The sequence below is a fragment of the Rattus norvegicus genome, chromosome 7 (genome assembly GCF_021556685.1).
Source record: "Rattus norvegicus strain SHRSP/BbbUtx chromosome 7, alternate assembly SHRSP_T2T, whole genome shotgun sequence".
In the NCBI taxonomy this organism is placed as follows: Eukaryota; Metazoa; Chordata; class Mammalia; order Rodentia; family Muridae; genus Rattus; species Rattus norvegicus.
Window position 1 is genome coordinate 7,507,262 of NC_141540.1, and position 23,409 is coordinate 7,530,670.

The window sequence follows — 23,409 nt, forward strand, 5'->3', positions numbered from 1 at the left end:
TACTCAGAAGAAACAGAGCTGCCAGAGAGTCTTACTTTATCCTGCTGTGAACATATATAGCTCCTAGGTAGCTAGCAAGAAATGAAGGCGGTCAAAAGTATTTAAGGGTGAAACCCCTGCCTAATAATGAGCTTGGGCACCAAACTCTGTGACCCTTCTACAAGGTTAACATACAAGTTTTGCAATACTTTTTCCTTTTGTTTAAATCTTATTTTTCTTAGATATTTTATGTATTTATATTATAAATATTATCCCTCTTTCCTGCCTCTCCCGTAACCCTTTCCCCCCTCACCCTGCTTCTATGAAGATACTCCCATTGACACCCACCCACTTGTTCCTCAACGCCCTGGAAGTCCCATACATTGGGAAAATGATCCCTCAGAGGGCCGTGAAATTAGGGATTTATTGCTGTGAACACATAGCATGATGAATGAAAGTCTTATAAAGGACAACATTTAATTGCAGCTGGCTTACAGGTTCAGATATTTAGTTCAATATCATTAAGGTGGGGGCATGTCACCCTCTAAGCAGGTATGGTGCAGTAGGAATTGTGAGTTCTACATCTTCATCAGAAGGCTGCTAGCAGAATACTAACATTCAGGCCATTCTCTGACCTCAGATATCTTAATCAAGCAATTTGCTTTTGAAAATACTAATACAGTAGAGAAACGTTGTTTCAAAAAACCAGCTCAGGTCAAAGGCACAAAAAAAAAAAAAGAAAAAAAAAACCCCACAAAACAACAACAACAAAAAAACCCCCACAAAAAACAAAAAACACTAAAAACAAACAAACAAAAAAACCAAAAACCAAAACAACAACAACAACAAAAACCCCAAAAACCAAATCAAATCAAAACAAATCAAAACAAAAACAACAACAACAAAAAACCCCAAAAACATTCTCAACAAAATCATAGAAGAAAATGTCCTTTACTTAAACAAGAGACTTATCAAAGTAAAAAGAGCACTCAGAGTATGAAGTAGACTGGAATCAAAAAGAGATTCCCCTGGGCATATATTTCTCAACACAGTAAACATGGAGAACCAATAAAGTGTAATAAAATCTGCAAGGGGAAAAGGACAAGTAACACATAATGCAGTCCTCCTATTAGAATTACACATCACTTCTCCCTAGAGACTCTAAAAGCCAGAAGAGCCTGGATAGATGTGCTGAAGACTAAGAGACCAGACAAATAAAATTGGATTTTAGTTGACAAAAGTGCCTCTCTTCTTTTACCACATACAGGATTAATAGATACTTCCTAAAATTACCTCAGAGTTTCTTTGAGGAAGTCAGAGGAGTTTAAGAACTCTGATAAAGTATTTTGTACAAATGGGCCTGCTGCTTTTTCCTTATTTCTACTACAGCAGGATGTAGACAAAGTTTTTTGCAACCAGCTTTTTATAAGAATTCAACCCCTCCTCTAGCCCACTGCTCAGCATATGTAATGGAAAAGAAAAGTTAGGATATGGGGGAAGAGGACCTATTCAGCGATGGTTCTTTGGGAACAAGATTGTTTTTCTTTGTCAGCAGTTCAGTACAACAGCAAGCACCAAATGTGATTCACGAGGGGATTTCACAGGGGAGAAAAGCAGGAGTGTGGTGGAAACATTGTGGCAGTGGCTGTGCAGACTCAGGATCTCCTGCTCAAGCTGCAACAAAGCACCCTGTGCTCTGAAGCACAGCAGCTTAGCCAGTTAGCTGGAGACCTGGCTCTCCCACCACCTGCCTTGCCTGGAATCTGTACAGGACACAAGAGGACAGACAATTATGCAGAGCAGGCTGATCAAAAGTGCCTGTGAAGAACCTGCAGACACCACCTTAGTCAACTTCATTAGAGCAAAGAGTCTAAAGTCTTTTCCTCTTTCAAGTATAGTACCCCCAGACCATTTTCTTTCATTCCCTGCCTTAATTTTGATGGCTTCTACTTCTCTTCATAATTTTGTCATTCAGTTTCCTTTCTCTCTCTTTTTTGTTTCTCTGTTTCTTTCTTTCACCTAATATAAAGGACCAGCAATTTGATATTTCTAATCTAATATTTGTTGTGTTTTATGCCATGCATTCTTGCACATTAAAATTCTTTTTCTTAAATTTGCCACACTTTGATCGGACACATTAGCTTAGCTCAATCTAGTTCTTGAATTTTTTGAGGCAAGTGATTGTTGGGGTGACCTCCTTCCCAACCCCTGATCCTTCTGTCTCTAAAGTCAAATGCTTATTAATTTTCAAAGTTTTCTTTGCCAGTAGATGTGTGTGTGTGTGTGTGTGTGTGTGTGTGTGTGCGCGCGCGCGCGCACATATGTGCCACAATTTTCAGTTCATGTTTCTACTAGGAGTCCCAGGTATTGAACTCATGTAATCATACTAGCTCAGCAAGTAGTTTTACTTACAAAGTACCTTGCTGCTAATGTGTGTGCGCGTGTGTGTCTAATTTTCATATATGTACATACCATATAGTGTGCTTATCTCTGCCTCTCAATACCTTTTTCCTTCCTTTCCTAACCTCTTCTACCATTTCTTTTTGTCCCTCCAGACAGTTTCTCTTTGTTCACATCAGTTTTAAATGTAAGAACACACACACACATACACACACACACACACACACACACACACACAGAGAGAGAGAGAGAGAGAGAGAGAAACCAAATTAAAATGAAAAAATAAAAATATGCAGTCCTTTTGATCAGTGTTCATTAGCTTTTCTTTGATTTTTTTATACAATGATATATAATAATTAATGGGCAATCAGCTTGAAATTTTCCTTAATGATTATATCCTTGGGGTTTTCATAAATGTTATCATAGTATCTGCAGATAAAAATGTAAACTTTTAATTCCCACTAGTGACAGGCCACAAAATATCACACTCCTCCATTCTGACCATAGCAGTATGCTGTCTATAAGGATGATCACCACTAGTAGTGCTCAGTGGTCATGCTCAACAAAAGGGAAACAGAAGAGTGGTGTTGTTCCGACCCCTTCTGGCCAATGGCCCCTATGTGCTTGTCCTGAAGAAATGTGGATATGGACTACTAGGTATGGGGTGCCACCTTGTGGAAGTAAGTATCTAGTGCACCTGAGCGATGTCTTCTCCCCTAGTTGTCTTGACTGGCAAGAGTTGGAGGAGACCTGAATCATCCCCACCACAAGCACTCTTCTCTCAAAAGAAACCCAACCTCAGCTTTAAAGGAAACAGACACTTAATTTCCAGTGAGATTCGTGCACATTCCTCACTCTGACATATGTCCAAAGGAGTTTAAGAAAAATGAAAATGCTAGGCAACCCAGAGCACTTAACACCATTAGAAAATTCACACCAGAGTTTTTTTATCTAGTCCAATGGAACAATGCTTCGAAACACCCAGCTACAAGTTCTTAATCTATACACCATGTTGTGAATCATCTAATGTAATAGCACATTTTGTAATGCTCTAGTAAGCACTTAATTGCTGGTTTGTGGTTTTAGGATACAAAGAAGAAAGTGCCTTTCATGGTGGTGGTCCACTGTAAGTTCAAGAGTTCAAGGAGGAGGGCAGAAGTAGGGAGTAGAACATCTTTGTTTATAAAGATAGTTCCATGCTAAATACAAACAAAAAGAGATCTTTGATTACAAACCACAAAACTCAAAATGAACATGTCATTGCAGATGTGTGTCCCTTCTGAGTGCACAGGGTAAGGTCAAACTTTATCATGCCAAGGGAACATTCATAAGAAAATTAATTGAAGACACTAGGCAGATTAGAATAGAAGTAATGGTGCTGAAGAGATGGCTCCCACGGTTAAGAATACTGGCTATGTTCCAGAGGTGCTGAGTTCAATTCCCAACAACAACATAGTGCCTCACAATAATCTATAATAAGATCTGGCACCCTTTTCTGGACTGCAAGCATGCACAAAGACAGAATTCTGTATACGTAATAAATTTTAAACTAAAATAAAAACAAAAAGGTTTGAAAAGCTATGTGCATTTTTATATAAAAGTGCAACTACATCTATTGCTATCTTGCATAGATATTCAGGGTCCTGCAGCGTCTGACATTCCTTACTACTTTCTTCCTTCCTTTTGCTAAATAATCAAATTTAAAAGATAGAACTATATCTCCTGAATATGGTACAGTACTCCCTAGCTTAGAAGAGACATCATAGTGTTTAATTAACTCTAGAAGGCCTTAAGTAGACATTACAAAGAGTGCCTCTGTGAAAATAGAAGGGACAGCCACAGTTGACCACAGAAATACTAAGGTCAAATCTAGTTACCTTGTGATGGGGAAGGTTAAGGAAAAAATTGTCTTATGGGGAGATGAATAATTATAAAATATATTGTCCCTAAGGAATTAGCAGGAAAACTAGGTTGGGTAAAGAATTCTGTTCTTTGATCTACTCTTCCAAATAGGCCTATGTACACAGGATCGTATGATACACAACTGACAAAAGAACCGAGTCATTGGAAAAATTGATCATTTACAAATTTCTGAAGGGTTGCTTGAATGAGGAGGAATTAGGCAATCTTATTCATTTCTTTATTTTGTAGTCAGGGAAAAGACCATATCCAAAAGAGGGGAGGGATATATGTTTCTTCAAATTTTTTCATCAATAATTCAATGGGCAGACATAATAAATAATGTGATCTTGACTCAGGAAATACTTAATCAAAGATTGCCATTTGAGGGCTGCTGAGATATCTCAGTGGGTAAAGTATTTTTCAGGGACACAGAAGGACCTTAGTTCAATGTGCAGAACCCATGTCAAAAGCCAGGTACATACACACATGGCGAGTATCAGAGAAGAATTTATAAAGACATTTAGGTGGCCAAGTCTGCTTATTGACATTCAAGCCATTAAAAGACTTCAAGTCATGAAGCATCAGGGACAATAACTACTATGAAAAATACCAGAGGTGATAGAGATTCCATTTACACAAAAAAACATAAAGACACAAACACAGCCACAGAAACATAAAGACACGTAGACAAAAAAAAAAAAAACAAAAAAAAACAAAAAAAAAACCACTACACCAACCACCATATCCTTTAGTAAGTCTGTCCATGAATAGGGAGTTTATAGAGAGAGAGAGAAGAAATTACAATTCCTAGCAACTGAAATAGAATATCAGAGTAAAAGTGTCTATAATCAGACTTCAACACTATCAGAAATCTGAGAATGACCAAATATCTACACACATAGGAAGCCTAACATGGCTTCCAGAACTGAGAGGATGTAGAGACTACTCTCCACTAGCACAGTCCCCTGTTAATAACATGTGAGGGCAAGTCTTCAGCCTTCTGGACAAAAATGAACTGACAGACTGTTGAAATGCAGATGTTGTAGGGCTGTTCACCCTGTCTTGGCAGGGCTTATCAGTCAACTATTCTGCATGATTTGTCCTTTTCTGGACAGTATTAGTCTGCAGATGAAACAGGCAGTTCTCTCCCGTGGCTGCCTAGCCACAAAGTATTGCCTCACCTGGAGGTAGAGATGTTCAAATTCTTCATTAAATCACCCAGAGGGGAACTGTTAGGAGAAGATATATCTCAACAAAGGATAAATAACTTTAAATCTCAAATTGTGTGGAAATCTGACGTTTTTGAAAAACATCGATGTACCTAAAGTAATCTGTACTGTTGTCTACAACCCTTATATATTATCTTGAAACAATTCTCACAAATTCAGAGCCATGAATTTATAATTTGTCCCTTTACTCACAGGTGTCTTCAACTCAGAGGATTGTAATGACATCAATAGAAAGACTGGCTCTAAAGCTTGAACCTTTAAATGTATTTGTCCAAAAATTCTTTAACAAAAAGGAATGTATCAAACCAGGACTTTGGTTACTGGTAGAGAGCTTAATAGATAGATATATTTCAAGCTAAAGATTTTTATTTAACATTAATACCATGAATATATATCCATCTGTTAAGCTCTTTATCTGTAGCCACAGGTTTTATATAAGCTTAATTACCTGTAAGTAACACAATCCTCTACTTGGAGTTGGTGACTTATTTTTCCCTAAGTTCCGATCCTTGGATGAAAATCCCCATGTGATTCAAGTCATCTCTGTACTATCCTGAAAACAAACTTAAACACCTTCTAGCAATTCTAATACCAAAAAGCAACTTATATTCAGGACTTGAGCCCAAAACGTATCAACCTGTTAAGCTCTATGCCTGCAGTCACACATTTTATTTCACCTTCCTATCTTCTACAATATCTGCCTGTATTCACTCTGAAAGGTGTTACAGACATGTATCAGAACTCTCTACTTGGAGTTAGTGACCAATTTACCCCTCTCTAAGTACCAAACCATGGATGAATGTTCCCACCTGATTCGGGTAATATCTTTAATCTCTTTTTCTAAAAATGAACTTATTCACCTTTGAATAAAATTGTCATTAAGAAGCAGCTTGTCTAACTAGGAATTCAACACAAAATTCCCGTGCAGCCCACATTAACAGGAATGTGAGTATCCTGAAAGACTTTCTAAACAACATTCTTTAACTAGCAGATTTCAATCTCTCTGTTTATGATCTGTCATTACTATTCACATGGCAGGGACTTACAGTCTGCCAGCCCAGGCTACTTCCCTGTTTCTTTGTTTAAATTCCTCATCTTGATTTATCACATGACTTAACATGGCACTGGCCTCCTCTTCCTTAGAAATTAAAACTATCTTGCAACTCTTTGGATTGTTAGTGGACTCTTGCCCATCGGGTTGGGTCACCATTTTTTCTTGTCAATGTATAAAAAATAGCAGGCTGTCCTTTACCTGCGCTGTTCCAGCAATTCAGTGCCCCAAGATATCAGCCAGAAATCTTAATTCTCAGTCAGGAGAGTGTCTTGCCCGCTCCACTCCATCCTTCTAACACAGGCAAAGGCCTCCCTCTGAGCCTGGCAGCAATCTCTCTACCTAACTATTTCCCAAGGCAGGTTTCCATTCCAGAAACACAGATTCCCAACTCTGTGGTCACCTAGACCATGGGCCATGCACTTCCTTACACATAAATCACTACATGGAGGAACACAGCACAATAACCTTTGGCCCAATTTATAAGATATAATTGACCACCTAAATGTAAAAAGCTCAATAAACATACCCCCCTTAAAAACATTTTTAACAACCTTTAAGGCCCAGCTTACAATCATAAAGCAACTGGCCATATTGTGCCGCCAAGGCTTTTCTTGCTCTCACTCCTTTCTCTTCCCCTTTCCCTTCCGGTCTCCTCCTCCACGTTCAAAGTTGTTTCCACCCATGCTTCCTTCTTTTTCATTGACAGGCCCCATTCTATCTTGTACCTGCCTCACCTGTGACAACATCCAACATTTCACACTTTCGTCTAATTAAAAAATTGTTTCTCTCAAATATAAGCTGAGCACAACTATTATCATTTTGTACTTAAAAGCATAAAATATATCTAACACACAGTCCAACACTATCAGTTAAACAGAACATTGAGTTATCCATTCCAGGTTGAGCATTCATGTATTTCATCTTGACTAACTTGTTCAATATCTGGTAACTATCCAATAAAATATGTATATTCAGTGTTAAACAGTCTGATAAGCTATGAGTCTATAATCAGTCTTCAACCACGTCAGAAATCTGAGGATGAACAAACATCTATACACAGAGGAAGCTTATCATGGCTTCCAGTACTGAGAGGATGTAGAGACCACCCTCCACTAGCACAGTCCCCTGTTAGCACCACGTGAGGGCAGGTCTTCAGCCTTCTGCACAACAATCAACTGATAGACTGTTGAAATGCAGATGATATAGGGCTGTTCACCCTGTCTTGGCATGGCTTATCAGTCAATTATTCTGCATGATTTGTCCTTTTCTGGACAATATTAGTCTGCAGATGAAATAGGCAGTTTTTTCCCTAGGTTGCAAAGCCCAAAAGTATTGCCTCACCTGGAGGGTAGACATGTTCAAATTCTTCATTAAATCAGCCAAAGAGGGACTCTGAGGAGCAGTGATGTCTCAACAAAGCATAAATAACTTTAAATCTCATATTTTATAGATTTCTGACATTTTTGAAAAACATCGATCTACCTTAAGTATCTGGACTGTTGTCTCCAAATCTTAAATGTTATCTTGAAAGTATTCTCACAACATGGAGCCATGTATTTGTTATTTGGCCCTTTATTCACAGGTGTCATCAACTCACAAGTTCGTAAGAACATCAATAGGAGGAATGGATCAAAATCTTGTACTGTTACATGCTTTTTTGTCAATCATTTCTATACCAAAGCACAGTTAATGATTTTAGCTTAGTTACCCAATGAGATAGCGACTCTATAACACAATCTAGCTACTTCCTCCCTGGTAAATTACAACCATTTCTAAATTCCCCATGAAAACAACTTCAGAATAACCACTTTCAGTCCCCCAAATGTCTAGGGTATTGGGGCGACGACTCCTCCATAATTTCTTCAAGCTGTACATGGGCGATGAGATATCCATGGTGGTAGGGGGTAGGAAGAATGAAGCAAAATGCAGTAGCAGATGTGTCCTGACTGGACCCGGCCTAAAGTCTTGAGACTAGAAATCCAAGTAGGCTCACTCCGCAAAATACAACTCTCAAGACCAATGTTTAGGATCCAGATATCTTTTTGTTTGATTCTCCTGAATCAATTTTTTCAGGCTGTCTATCTCTGTCAAATGTGATCAGTAGGACTCTGTGAGTTTTCCAGAGCCTAATCACACTTTGTAAAACAGAGACAAAACATTTCTCCCAAAATGCTGTGTTCCTTAGTCTGTAACCAGAAAAGTTTCTACCTTGCACTCATTGCGAGGAAAACAATATAACCATAAAACACAAAGTTGCACCCATTTTGAAGATTAAACAATTTTTAAAAGCGGGAGGAAGCTAAACAACGAGTCTGATAGGCTTTTGTCCTCTATGATATCAGGATATGAACCCATTATTCCGGTGGGACCCACCTAAAGAGAATGTGTGCTTCCCGTTGTGGTCAATAGCAAAAGGTAACACAAATCCTTGCTACCCGGTATCAACGAGCCACATGTCCTTTAGTGGTGTAATTCATAAAACAAACTTAAAAGTTCTATCAAATCTAATACCAAAAAGCAATGTTTCAATCTAGGACTTTGGTTAGGGTAGAGAGCTTAACAGATGGATTCATTTCAGACTAAAGATTTTTGTTTAACATTAATACCCTAAATATATATCCATCTATTAAGCTCTCTACCTGGAGCCACAGGTTTTACTTGACCTGAATTATCTGGAAGTAACACAATCCTCTACTCGGAGTTGGTGACTTATTTTTCCCTATTTAAGTTCTGATCCTTGGATGAAAATCCCCATGTGATTCGAGTCATCTCTGTAGTCTCCTTAAAACCAACTTAAACACCTCCTACCAATTCTAATACCAAAAAGCAACTTAAATTCAGGACTTGAGGCCAAAACGTATCAACCCGTTAAGCTCTATGCCCGCAGCCACAGATTTTTATTTCACCTTCATATCTTCTACAATACATGCCTGTGTTCGCTCTGACGGGTGTTACAGACATTTATCATAACTCTCTACTTGGAGTTAGTGACCAACTTACCCCTCTCTAAGTACCAAACCATGGATGAATGTCCCCACCTGATTCAGGTAATATCTTTAATCTCTTCTTTCTAAAAATGAACATATTCAACTTTTAATAAAATTGTCATTGAGAAGCAGCTTGTCTAACTAGGAATTCAACGCAAAATTCCCCTTGCAGCTCACATTAACAGGAATATGAGTATCCTGAAAGACTTTCAAAACAACATTCTTTAAATAACGGATTTCAATCTCTCTGTTTAAGATCTGCCATTACTATTCACATGGAGGGACTTACAGCCTGCCAGCCCAGGCTACTTCCCTGTTTCCTTGTTTAAATTCCTCATCTTGATTTATCACATGACTTAACATGGCACTGGCCTCCTCTTCCTTAGAAAATAAAACTATCTCTCAACTCTTTGGATTACTAGTTGACTCTTTCCCATTGCATTGTGTCACCATCTTTCCTTGTCAAAGTATTTAAAATAACAGGCTGTCCTTTATCTGCGCAGTTCCAGCAAGTCAGTGTCTCAAGATATAGGCTAGAAATCTTAATCTTTAGCCCAAAATGTATCTACCTGTTAAACTCTATACCCAGAGCCACAGAATTTTATTTAATCTTCATATCTTCTATAATATATGCCTGTATTCACTCTGACAGGTGTAACACACATTTATTACAACTCGGTACTTTAGTGATTAACCAATTTACCCCTTTCTAAGTCCCAAGCCATGGATGAAAATCCCCACATCATTCGGGTAATATCTTTAATCTCTTCTTTCTAGAAATGAACTTATTCACCTTTTAAGAAAATTGTCATTAAGAAGCAGCTTGTCTAACTAGGAATTCAATGCAAAATTCCTGTGCAGCTCACATTAACAGGAATGTGAGTATCCTGAAAGAATTTCAAATCAACATTCTTTTTTTTTTTAATTAACTTGAGTATTTCTTATATACATTTCGAGTGTTATTCCCTTTCCCGGTTTCTGGGCAAACATCCCCCTAATCCCTACCACTCCCCTTCTTTATGGCTCTACCCCTTCCCATCCTCCCCCCCATTGCCGCCCTGCCCCCAACAATCTAGTTCACTGGGGGTTCAGTCTTAGCAGGGCCAAGGGCTTCCCCTTCCACTGGCGCTCTTACTAGGATATTCATTGCTACCTATGAGGTCAGAGTCCAGGGTCAGTCCATGTATAGTCTTTAGGTAGTGGCTTAGTCCCTGGAAGCTCTGGTTGCTTGGCATTGTTGTACATATGGGGTTTCGAGCCCCTTCAATCTCTTCCAGTTCTTTCTCTGATTTCTTCAACGGGGGTCCTGTTCTCAGTTCAGTGGTTTGCTGCTCCATTCACCTCTGTATTTGCTGTATTCCGGCTGTGTCTCTCAGGAGTGACATACATCCGGCTCCTGTCGGCCTGCACTTCTTTGCTTCATCCATCTTGTCTAATTGGATGGCTGTATATGTATGGGCCACATGTGGGGCAGGCTCTGAATGGGTGTTCCTTCTGTGTCTGTTTTAATCTTTGCCTCTCTTTTCCCTGCCAAGGGTTTTCTTGTTCCCCTTTTAAAGAGGAGTGAAGCATTCACATTTTCATCATCCGTCTTGAGTTTCATTTGTTCTAGGCATCTAGGGTAATTCAATCATTTGGGCTAATAGCCACTTATCAGTGAGTGCATACCATGTGTGTTTTTCTGTGATTGGGTTACCTCACTCAGGATGATATTTTCCAGTTCCAACCATTTGCCTATGAATTTCGAAAAATCATTGTTTTTGATAGCTCAGTAATATTCCATTGTGTAGATGTACCACATTTTCTGTATCCATTCCTCTGTTGAAGGGCATCTGGGTTCTTTCCAGCTTCTGGCTATTATAAATAAGGCTGCAATGAACATAGTGGAGCACGTGTCTTTTTTATATGTTGGGGCATCTTGTGGGTATATGCCTAAGAGAGGTATAGCTGGATCCTCAGGCAATTCAATGTCCAATTTTATGAGGAACCTCCAGACTGATTTCCAGAATGGTTGTAACAGTCTGCAATCCCACCAACAATGCAGAAGTGTGCCTCTTTCTTCGCATCCTTGCCAGCATCTACTGTCTCCTGAGCTTTTGATCTTAGCCATTCTCACTGGTGTGAGGTGAAATCTCAGGGTTGTTTTGATTTGCATTTCCCTTATGACTAAAGATGCTGAACATTTCTTTAGGTGTTTCTCAGCCATTCGGCATTCCTCACCTGTGAATTCTTTGTTTAGTTCTGACCCCCATTTTTTAATAGGGTTATTTGTCTCCCTGCCGTCTAACTTCTTGAGTTCTTTGTATATTTTGGATATAAGGCCTCTATCTGTTGTAGGATTGGTAAAGATCTTTTCCCAATCTGTTGGTTGCCATTTTGTCCTAACCACGGTGTCCTTTGCCTTACAGAAGCTTTGCAGTGTTATGATCTCCCATTTGTCGATTCTTGATCTTAGAGCATAAGCCATTGGTGTTTTGTTCAGGAATTTTTTCCATTGCCCATGTGTTCCAGATGCTTCCCTAGTTTTTCTTCTATTAGTTTGAGTGTATCTGGTTTGATGTGGAGGTCCTTGATCCACTTGGCCTTAAGCTTTGTACAGGGTGATAAGCATGGATCGATCTGCATTCTTCTATATGTTGACCTCCAGTTGGACCAGCACCATTTGCTGAAAATGCTCTCTTTTTTCCATTGGATGGTTTTGGCTCCTTTGTCAAAAATCAAGTGCTCATAGGTGTGTGGGTTCATTTCTGTGTCTTCAATTCTGTTCCATTGTTCTATCTGTCTGTCTCTGTACCAATACCATGCAGTTTTTATCACTATTGCTCTGTAATACTGCTTGAGTTCAGGGATAGTGATTCCCCCTGAAGTCCTTTTATTGTTGAGGATAGTTTTAGCTATCCTGGGTTCTTTGTTATTCCAGATGAATTAGCAAATTGTTCTGTCTAACTCTTTGAAGACTTGGATTGGTATTTTGATGAGGATTGCATTGAATCTGTAGATCACTTTTGGTAAAATGGCCATTTTTACTATATTAATCCTGCCAATCCATGAGCATGGGAGATCTTTCCATCTTCTGAGGTCTTTTTCAATTTCTTTGTATAGAGTCTTGAAGTTCTTATTGTACAAATCTTTTACTTGCTTGGTTAAAGTCACACTGAGGTACTGTATATTATTTGGGTCTATTATGAAGGGTGTCGTTTCCTATTTTCTTTCTTGGCTTGTTTCTCTTTTGTGTAGAGGAAGGCTACTGATTTATTTGAGTTAATTTTATATCCAGCCACTTTGCTGAACTTGTCTATCAGCTTTAGTAGTTCTCTGGTGGAACTTTTGGAATCACTTAAATATACTATCATATCACCTGCAAATAGCAATATTTTGACTTCTTCTTTTCTGATCTGTATCCCCTTGACCTCCTTTTGTTGTCTCATTACTCAGCCTAGAACTTCCAGAACTATATTGAATAAGAAGGGAGAGAGTGGGGCGCGTTGAATAGTCCCTGATTTTAGTGGGATTGCTTCAAGTTATTCTCGATTTAGTATAATGTTAGCATCTGGTTTGCTGTATATGGCTTTTACTATGTTTAGGTATGGGGCTTGAATTCCTATTCTGTCCAGGACTTTTATCATGAAGGGGTGTTGAATTTTGTCAAATGCTTTCTCAGCAGCTAATGAAATGGTCATGTGGTTTTCTTCTTTCAGTTTGTTTATATAATGGATCACGTTGATGTTTTTCCATATATTAAAACATCCCTGCATGCCTGAGATGAATCCTACTTGATCATGGTGGATGATTGTTTTGATGTACTCTTGGATTCAGTTTGCCAGAATTTTATTGAGTATTTTTGCATCGATATTCATAAGGGAAATTGGTCTGAAGTTCTCTTTCTTTGTTGGGTCTTTGTGTGGTTAGGTATAAGAGTAATTGTGGCTTCATAGAAGGAATTCGGTAGTGCTCCATCTGTTTCAATTTTGTGGAATAGTTTGGATAATATTAGTATGAGGTCTTCTTTGAAGGCCTGATAGAATTCTGCGCTAAACCTGTCTGGACCTGGGCTCTTTTTGGTTGGGAGACCTTTAATGATTGCTTCTATTTCCTTAGGAGTTATGGGGTCGTTTAACTGGTTTATCTGTTCCTGATTTAACTTCAGTACCTGGTATCTGTCTAGGAAATTATCCATTTCCTGCAGATCCTCCAGTTTTGTTGAATATAGGCTTTTATAGTAAGATCTGATGATTTTTTGAATTTCCTCTGAATCTGTAGTTATCTTTCCCTTTTCATTTCTGAGTTTGTTAATTTGGACACACTCTCTGTGTCCTCTCGTTAGTTGGATAAGGGTTATCTATCTTGTTGATTTTCTCAAAGAACCAACTTTTGGTTCTGTTGATTCTTTCTATGGTCCTTTTTGTTTCTACTTGGTTGATTTCAGCTCTGAGTTTGATTATTTACTGCCTTCTACTCCTCCTGGGTGTATTTGCTTCTCTTTGTTCTAGAGCTTTTAGGTGTGTTGTCAATCTGCTGACATATGCTCTTTTCTGTTTCTTTCTGCAGGCACTCAGCGCTATGAGTTTTCCTCTTAGCACAGCTTTCATTGTGTCCCATAAGTTTGGGTATGTTGTACCTTCATTTTTCATTAAATTCTAAAAAGTCTTTAATTTCTTTCTTTATTTCTTCCTTGACCAGGTTATCATTGAGTAGAGCATTGTTCAATTTCCACGTATATGTGGGCATTCTTCCTTTATTGTTATTGAAGACCAGGTTTAGGCCGTGGTGGTCTGATAGCACGCATGGGATTATTTCTATCTTTCTGTACCTGTTGAGGCCCGTTTTTTGACCAATTATATGGTCAGTTTTGGAGAAAGTAATATGAGGAGCTAAGAAGTAGGTATATCCTTTTGATTTAGGATAGAATATTCTATAAATATCTGTTAAGGCCATTTGGCTCATGACTTCTCTTAGTCTGTCTACGTCTCTGTTTAATTTCTGTTTCCATGATCTGTCCATTGATGAGAGTGAGCTGTTGAAATCTCCTACTATTATTGTGTGAGGTACAATGTGTGTTTTGAGCTTTAGTAAGTTTTCTTCTACGCCTGTAGGTGTCCTTGTATTTGGGGCATAGATATTTAGGATTGAGAGTTCATCTTGGTAGATTTTCCCTTTGATGAATATGAAGTGTCCTTCCTTATCTTTTTTGATGAATTTTAGTTGAAAATTGATTTTATTTGATAATAGAATGGCTACTCCAGCTTGCTTCTTCCGACCATTTGCTTGGAAAGTTCTTTTACAGCCTTTCACTCTGAGGTAGTGTCTGTCTTTGTCTCTGAGGTGTGCTTCCTGTAGGCAGCAGAATGCAGGGTCCTCGTTGTGTATCCAGTTTGTTAATCTATGTCTTTTTATTGGGGAGTTGAGGCCATTGATGTTGAGAGATATTAAGGAATAGTGATTATTGCTTCCTGTTATATTCATATTTGGATATGAGGTTATGTTTGTGTGCTTTTCTTCTCTTTGTTTTGTTGCCAAGACGATTAGTTTCTTGCTTCTTCTAGGGTATAGTTTGCCCCCTTATGTTGGGCTTTACCATTTATCATCCTTTGTATTGCTGGATTTGTAGAAAGATATTGTGTAAATTTGGTTTTGTCATGGAATATCTTGGTTTCTCCATCTATGTTAATTGAGAGTTTTGCAGGATACAGTAACCTGGGCTGGCATTTGTGTTCTCTTAGGGTCTGTATGATATCTGTCCAGGATCTTCTGGCTTTCATAGTTTCTGGCGAAAAGTCTGGTGTGATTCTGATAGGTCTGCCTTTATATGTTACTTGACCTTTTTCCCTTACTACTTTTAATATTCTTTCTTTATTTTGTGCGTTTGGCGTTTTGACTATTATGTGACAGTAGGTGTTTCTTTTCTGGTCCAATCTATTCGGATAAACCCTTAGCTAGAATAATGAGAGGACACAGAGAGTATATTCAAATTAACAAAATCAGAAATGAAAAGGGAGACATAACTACAAAATCAGAGGAAATTCAAAAAATCATCAGAACCTACTACAAAGGCCTATATTCAACAAAACTTGAAAATCTGCAGGAAATGGACAATTTCCTAGACAGGTACCAGGTACTGAAGTTAAATCAGGAACAGATTTAAACAACCAAATAACTCCTAACAAAATAGAAGCAGTCATTAAAGTTCTCCCAACCAAAAAGAGCCCAGGTCCAGGCAGGTTCAGTGCAGAATTTTATAGACCTTCATAGAAGACCTCATACCAATACTATCCAAACTATTCCACAAAATTGAAACAGATGGAGCGCTACCAACTTCCTTCTATGAAGTCTTATACCTAAACCACACAAAAACCCAACAAAGAGAGAGAACATTAGACCAATTTCCCTTATGAATATTGATGCAAAAATACTCCATAAAATTCTGCCAAACCGAATCCAAGAGCACATCAAAACAATCATACACCATGATCAAGTAGGCTTCATCTCAGGCATGCAGGGATGTTTTAATATATGGAAAAACATCAACGTGATCCATTATATAAACAAACTGAAAGAAGAAAACCACATGACCATTTCATTAGCTGCTGAGAAAGCATTTGACAAAATTCAACACCCCTTCATGATAAAAGTCCTGGAAAGAATAGGGATTCAAGGCTAAATACCTAAATATAGTAAAAGCCATATACAGCAAACCAGTTGCTAACATTAAACTAAATGGAGAGAAACTTGAAGCAATCCCACTAAAATCAGGGACAAGACAACGCGCTCCACTCTCTCCCTACTTATTCAATATAGTTCTTGAAGTTCTGGGCTGAGCAATCAGACAACAAAAGGAGATCAATGGGATACACATTGGAAAAGAAGAAGTCAAAATATCACTATTTGCAAATGATATGATAGTATATTCAAGTGATCCCAAAAGTTCCACCAGAGAACTATTAAACCTGATAAACACCTTCAGCAGAGTGGCTGGGTATAAAATTAATTCAAATAAATCAGTAGCCTTCCTCTACACAAAAGAGAAACAAGCCGAGAAAGAATAGTCCCAAATAATATAGAATACCTTGGTGTTACTTAACCAGTCAAGTAAGAGATCTGTACGATAACAACTTCAAGCCTCTGGAGAAAGAAATTGAAGAAGACCTCAGAAGATGGAAAGATCTCCCATGCTCATGGATTGGCAGGGTCAATATAGTAAAAATGGCCATTTTACCAAAAGCGATCTACAGATTCAATGCATCCCCATCAAAATACCAATCCAATTCTTCAAAGAGTTAGACAGAACATTATGCAAATTCATCTGGAATAACAAAAACCCAGGATTGTTAAAACTATCCTCAACAATAAAAGGAGATCAGGGGGAATCTTTATCCCTGAACTCAAGCAGTATTACAGAGCAATAGTGATAAAAACTGCATGGTATTGGTACAGAAACAGATAGACCAGTGGAATAGAATTGAAGACCCAGAAATGAACCCACAGACCTATGGTCACTTGAGTTTTGACAAAGGAGCCAAAACCATCCAATGGAAAAAAGATAGCATTTTCAGCAAACGGTGCTGCTTCAAGTGGAGGTCAGTATGTAGAAGGATGCAAATTCATCCATGCTTATCACCCTGTACAAAGCTGAAGTCCAAGTGGATCAAGGACCTCCATATGAAACCAGATACACTCAAGCTCATAGAAGAAAAAGTGGGGAAGCATCTTGAAGACATGGGCACCGGAGAAAATTTCATGAACAAAACACCAATGGCTTATGCTCTAAGATCAAGAATCGACAAATGGGATCTCATAAAACTGCAAAGCTTCTGTAAGGCAAAGGACACTGTGGTTAGGACAAAACGACAACCAACAGATTGGGAAAAGTTCTTTACCAACCTAAAACAAATAGAGGGCTTATATCCAAAATATACAAAGAACTCAAGAAGTTAGACCGCAGGGAGACAAATAACCCTATTAAAACTGGGATTCAGAGCTAAACAAAGAATTCACAGGTGAGGAATGCCGAATGGCTGAGAAACACCTACAGAAATGTTCAACATCTTTAGTCATAAGGGAAATGCAAATCAAAACAACCATGAGATTTCACCTCACACCAGTGAGAATGGCTAAGATCAAAAACTCAGGTGACAGCAAATGCTGGTGTGGGTGTGGAGAAAGAAGAATACTCCTCCATTGTTGGTGGCACTGCAGACTGGTACAAACATTCTGGAAATCAGTCTGGAGGTTCCTCAGAAAATTGGACATTGAACTACCTGAAGACCCAGGTATACTTCTCTTGGGCATACACCCAAAAGATACCCCAACATATAACAAAGACACATGCTCCACTATGTTCATAGCAGCCTTATTTATAATAGCCAGAAGCTGGAAAGAACCCAGATGCCCTTCAACGGAGGAATGGATACAGAATGTGTGGTACATCGACCCAATGGAATATTACTCAGCTATCAAAAACAATGACTTTATGAACTGCATAGGAAAATGGATGTAACTGGAAAATATCATCCTGAGTGAGGTAACTCAATCACAGAAAACACACATGGTATGCATTCATTGATAAGTGGATATTAACCCAAATGCTTGAATTACCCTAGATGCACAGAACACATAAAACTCAAGAAGGATGACCAAAATGTGAATGCTTAACTCCTTCTTTAAAAGGGGAACAAGAATACCCTTGGCAGGGAATAGGGACGCAAAGGTTAGAACAGAGGCAGAAGGAACACCCATTCAGAGCCTGCCCCACATGTGGCCCATACATATACAGCCACCAAACTAGATAAGATGGATGAAGCAAAGAAGTGCCTGCTGACAGGAACAGGATCTAAATCTCTACGGAGGGACACACCCAGAATCCAGCAAATACATAAGCAAATGCCATCATTAAACCACTGAACAGAGAACGGGACCCCCATTGAAGGAATCAGAGAAAAGAGTAGAAGAGCTTGAAGGGGCTCGAATCCCCATATGAACATAAATGCCAACCAACTAGAGCTTCCAGAGACTAAGCCACTACCCATAGATTATACATGGACTGACCTTGGGCTCCAACCTCATAGGTAGCAATGAATAGCCTAGTAAGAGCACCTGTGGAAGGGGAAGCCCTTGGTCCTGCCAAGACCGAACACCTAGTGAAGGGGATTGTTGAGGGGAGGGTGGTAATGGGGGGAGGTTGGGGAGGGGAAGCCCTTCTAGAAGGGGAGGGGGAGGTGTTGGGGGATGTTGGCCCGAAAACTGGGAAAAGGAATAACAATCGAAATGTAAATACTCAATTTATTAAACATTAAAAAAAATAAAAGAAAAAAAGAAGAAATGTTAAGGAATAGTGATTCCTATTTCCTGTTATTCTTGTTGTGAGAGGTAGAATTATGTTTGTGTGACTCTTTTCTTTTGGGTTAATTGAAAGAATTTTACCTATTGCTTTTTCTAAGGTGTACTTTTCCTCCTTGTTTTGGAGTTTTCCATCTAACATCCTTTGTAAGGCAGCATTTGTGAAAAGATATTGTGTAAATTTGGTTTTGTCATGGGATATCTTGCTTTCTCCAATGATGTTATTAAAGAGTTTTGCTGGATATAGTAGCCTGGGCTGGCATTTATGTTTTCTTAGGGTTTATATGACATCTGCCCTGGATCTTCTGGCTCTCATTGTCTCTGGTGAGAAGTCTGCTGTAATTTTGATAGGTCTGACTTTATATGTTACTTGACCATTACCCTTCCTGCTTTTAATGTTTCTAAAGAGAACAATTATATCACAGACTGACAAGTAATGTAAGAGTCAATATATCCAGCTCAGAGCAGAGGTTAGAAATATAGTTGCCAAATGTGAGGTATTAGAGAACTTGAACATTTCTTGCCAAAGGTTGTTTCATTTCAGTTATCAACTTGAATATGTGTTAAAGAGATACAGCATTATATTCATAGTTGACAATACTTTAATATATGGTTAAGTTAACACAATATATTTCTGTCGGTGACCCATGCCCACACGGTACCAAGAATCAGGCGAAAGTCTGTGGGATTAAAGAAACACACACACACAGGTTATTTGTGTCAAGCCAGAAGAGGAAGAGAGAGACTCCTATAGCTTTATTCACCACTTATATACCCAAGTTTCCCAGGTAGAAAATATCTGGGAAGCACAGTGGGAAACCCTGGCTCATGACTTCCTGGCTCATGACTTCAGTAACAAAAGACTGACTACGTGACCTTAATTAATTAGGGAGAAATCCAAGAAGACCAGCCTAAATCTCAAGGACAAAGGCTGAGAAAGCAAAAGGCAGGAGCGAATTGACCACTGCCCAGGTGTGGCCCAAGTGTGTCGGTTCCACATGCATCAGCTGGTCTCAGCAGGGGTCAAACCTACGAGGCTCTGACAAGTCCCCCTATTTTATTTTTTTTATAAGCAGTCTCCCTACAATAACTTCAAGCAGCAGCCCAGTCTTAGGTCACTTTGAAATAACAAGCTTCTTTCCCGTCATTGGAATATTCTGCCAGCATCAGAATTTCCTGTCTTAGGCGAAGCCTGGTCCCGAAGAGTTGCCCGTTGTCAGCTAACTGCTTCTCATGAGGGCTGAGCCCAATTTGGGCAGAAGGTTTGTCTCCTATCAAGGAGAACAATGCCTGCTTAGTTGCTGCCCAAGACTGGAAGTGCTGTATACGCATGTGATAAGAAGCCCAAGGGCCCTAGGGCCAAACTCGGAGGGCCATAACACCAAGGGCTGTTGTCAAGCCGCTCCTGTAATAAAATTTAAAATTCCCAATTGTCAGCAACTACTCCTGTGCTTGCCTTACAATAGATTGGGGGAGGGTAACTCCAGACACTGCAGACACAATGGCTGCAGCAGTAATGGCTGCTACAATAGCAGTGAAGATGCCAAAGTCTTTCCCAGGACAGTTCAGGATTCAGCCATTCTTCTCTGGAACAACTGGCAGGCAATGGAACCATGTAAAATGACAACACCAGTCACTGCAGCGACAGCCGCCCGGGGAATGAGGGGGGGAGGAGTAACAGGTGGAGTCCAGTCTTCTCTGGCAAGCAGCGGTGCACAGAGGGTTGGAACGCAGGTCTCGGTGGGACGGGACATGCAATGGCCAGGGACCCGAACCACAAGAGTTGAATCTTGGTGTCAGCAGACAGGACAGCTGCTTTTTCTGGAGTCCTATTGGTGGAGATCACTGCTGGCTGAAGTGTGCTCCTTGTTCCCACTGGTATCAGGATCACGATCTCCATCATCGGTACCAGATTCTGTGGAGACAGGACGAACGCAATGTTCAGGAACCCAAATGGGTGCTTCAGCATCTCTAGAAAAAACACAAGCAGAACCCCTAACCCTAACTAAGACAGGGTCAGGTCCCTTCCATAATCCTGAGGTCAAATCTTTCCAATGGACCAGACCTTCCTTATGTCGTATTCCTTTCCAATGTCTATCTGCTGATGAACAATTATTCTTATATACTAACAAAAAATTTAAAATATAGGTAATAAAGGAAAGTTTAGCAGGAGGGGAATTCTGGTCCCCTGTTTTAGTTTTTTCAAGATAATCAAATGAGCTCTTTCTACTATGGCTGTCCTTGAGGATTATAAGGAATGCCAGTCTTATGTACAATATCATAATCCTCACAAAATTTCTTAAAAGGCCCGCTAGTATATGCTGGACCATTATCAGTTTTTAATTGTCGTGGGACTCCCATAAAGGCAAAGGCCTGTAAGCAGTGACTTAACATTTTTAATTTTCTCTCCACTGTGAGCAGAGGCAAAGAGCAGGCCAGAATAGGTATCAATAGACACATGGACAAACCGTAGCTTCCCAAAGGAAGAAATATGGGTAACATCCATTTGCCAAATATCCTTAGGTTTTATCCCTCTTGGGTTAACTCACAAATTGGGAGAGGAAATAAATGGGGCACACTGGGGACATTGACTGACTATTTGAGCTGCTTGTTCTTTATAGTTACTCCATTGTAACTCCATTGTACTCAAAGAACTAGAATTAAGGTGAAATTTTCTGATCCTTGGCGTGATTCCATCCTGCGTGTTTGTTCTGCGAACAGTAGGCAGTTGTTTTCCATCCGGCTTCTCTCACACTGAAGTGCGCACCTCCACCTCATGGAAGACTCGATGGACATGGACATGAGCCCTCTTAGGCCTCAGAATGACCTTTTCAGTTGTGAACTAAAGGCTGACAAAGACTATCACTTTAAAGTGGATCATGATGAAAATGAGCACCAGTTATCATTAAGAACGGTCAGTTTAGGAGCAGGGGCAAAAGATGAGTTGCACATCGTAGAGGCAGAAGCAATGAACTATGAAGGCAGCCCAATTAAAGTAACAGTGGCAACTTTGAATATGTCTGTACAACCAACAGTTTCCCTTGGGGGCTTCGAAATTACACCACCTGTGGTCTTGAGGTTGAAGTGTGGTTCTGGACCTGTGCACATAAGTGGACAGCACCTAGTAGCTGTAGAGGAAGATGCAGAGTCAGAAGATGAAGATAAAAAAGTGTTAGGTATGTCTGGAAAGAGATCTGCTCCCGGAGGTGGTAACAAAGTCCCACAGAAAAAAGTAAAACTTGATGAAGATGATGAGGATGATGAAGAGGATGAGGATGAGGATGATGGTGATGGTGGTGGTGATGATGATGATGATTTTGATGAAGAGGAAACTGAAGAAAAGGTTCCAGTGAAGAAATCTGTACGAGATACCCCAGCCAAAAATGCACAAAAATCTAACCAAAATGGGAAAGATTTAAAGCCATCAACACCAAGGTCAAAAGGTCAAGAGTCCTTCAAAAAACAGGAAAAAAACTCCCAAAACACCCAAAGGACCTAGCTCTGTAGAAGACATTAGGGCAAAAATGCAAGCAAGTATAGAAAAAGGTGGTTCTCTTCCCAAAGTGGAAGCCAAGTTCATTAATTATGTGAAGAATTGTTTCCGGATGACTGACCAGGATGCTATTCAAGATCTCTGGCAGTGGAGGAAGTCTCTTTAAGAAAATGGTTTAAACAGTTTGAAATAATTCTGTCTTACTTCATTTCTGTAATAGTTGCTTATAATGCAAAGTGAGAACTTTCCCTATTGTGTTTGATAAATGTCCAGGTTCAATTGCCAAGAATGTGTTGTCTAAAATGCCTGTTTAGTTTTCAAGGATGGAACTCCACCCTTTACTTGGTTTTAAGTATGTATGGAATGTTATGGTAGGACATAGTAGTAGTGGTGGTCAGATGTGGAAATGGTGGGGAGACAAATATACATGTGAAATAAACTCAGTATTTTAATAACGTTAAAAAAAGATGAAATTTTCGGTGCATTTGTAAAGCTTTATCATAGACAGTACTATTCATAGGAATTTTTATAACCTTTACCTTTCCTCCAGACACTATCGCAGCACTACCATTGGAGGAACCATCAGTAAATACTAAACGAGCCTTTTGTAAAGGAGAACTAACAATAATTCGTGGAAAAATTACCGGATGCATTTTGAAAAATTGACAAATCTTACTATCAGAATAATGGTTATCAAATCGACTAACAATTGTGCACATTAAAATAGCCCAATCTGTAAGTCCCTGGGCTAAATGTTGTAGCTGTTCTTTGGTATAGGGAGTAATAATAAGATCTGGTTCTTTACCAAAAGTCTGTAAGCTAATTCTTTGAGCCTTAAACAGTAATTGAGCAAGGGCCTGAGGATAAGCCATCACTATTTTCGCAGGTGAAGCTTGTAAATAAACCCACGTTAAGGGTCCATCTTGCCAAAAAAGTCCCGTAGGGGAATAGGCAGATACAAAAATCAAAAATAAAAGAGACGTAGAATAATCAATATAATTAAGGTGAGCCTCTTCCAAAGCCCGTTGTACT

The 23,409-nt window shown here is 39.3% G+C and overlaps 1 pseudogene; it reads left to right on the forward strand.

Annotated features, from left to right (window-relative positions):
* The first annotated feature begins 21,605 nt into the window (after positions 1–21,605).
* Positions 21,606–22,595, forward strand: Npm1-ps14 (nucleophosmin 1, pseudogene 14; annotated as a pseudogene).
* The last annotated feature ends 814 nt before the right edge of the window (positions 22,596–23,409 follow it).